Source organism: Psammomys obesus, unplaced genomic scaffold (genome assembly GCF_907164565.1).
Source record: "Psammomys obesus unplaced genomic scaffold, mPsaObe1.curated_primary_1811, whole genome shotgun sequence".
Classification (NCBI taxonomy): domain Eukaryota; kingdom Metazoa; phylum Chordata; class Mammalia; order Rodentia; family Muridae; genus Psammomys; species Psammomys obesus.
The window spans coordinates 14,571,702-14,572,588 of record NW_026596064.1 but is presented as its reverse complement, the minus strand read 5'-3'; the positions used below and the strand labels follow the sequence as shown (position 1 = coordinate 14,572,588).

Here is an 887-nt window from a genome sequence, read left to right as displayed (position 1 = left end):
TGTTGAAACAAAACTTTGAAGAAATGGATCCCCTGAAATATTAATGTTTAGATATAGGTAGCTTCATATTTAATGTATGAGAAGTCTGAGTGATTCTCACATTAATAATAGTTAAAAGGAAATAAAGCTACAAAGCCCATCTAAGGAAGATGCTGCGTATGATCCAGGTAGTGATAAAATGAAAAACAGATTAGAACAATCAGAAGCCCTCTTCTTCTCAATTGGGTTAGCGAGGTGTTTTCAAAATGAGGGTGATCAAGATATTCCCATCATACTTCTGACAGGGGAGACACCATGATCAGGAAAGTGGCTTTCCCAGGGCAAGGCTCACCCATTGCATGTGGAGAGTGCTGACCCCTACATTTCCCCAAATGAGGGGAGCTGAAACACACAGTCTGTGGTAGTGGAAGACTGTGTTCATGCTCTCCCCTGGGAGGTGGGAGGAATCGTCAATCATCAGCAATAGCATGTTAAGACAATGCCAACATTTGGGAAAGCAAGTTGGCACTATAGATTAGGAAGCACAAGTAAATTTATAATTTTAATTTAGCAATTTAGTTGCAGGGGAAAAATGTTATAAAACGTGTTATAGAATGTTATGAAAAAGCTGCAAGCAAGAAAAATATTCATCTATGCTTTACTTGTAATAGAAAAAGAGGAGGAAAGCAGAAGGTACCTGAAAAATATCCACCTATCTATTGAAAGAATGCAAGTTATGATACATTCCTTTGGTATATTCTGCATAGTAGGGAAAAACTGAAGAGAAACATAGAGTTTCCTATAGGGGGTTAAACTGTAACAATATTTTTCGAAATGCTTTCATTTTATGTTTGTGAGTGTTTTCCTTTGCATATATGTCTTTGCACCATGGATGTGCCTGCTGTCCT

At 37.7% G+C, this 887-nt stretch overlaps 1 non-coding gene across 1 annotated transcript; it reads left to right on the top strand.

The window, feature by feature from the left end:
- Nucleotides 1–271: 271 nt before the first annotated feature.
- On the top strand, nucleotides 272–430 carry LOC129689868 (U1 spliceosomal RNA). The gene has a single exon (XR_008722192.1). It is a non-coding gene; the product is annotated as a U1 spliceosomal RNA (small nuclear RNA).
- Nucleotides 431–887: the final 457 nt, after the last annotated feature.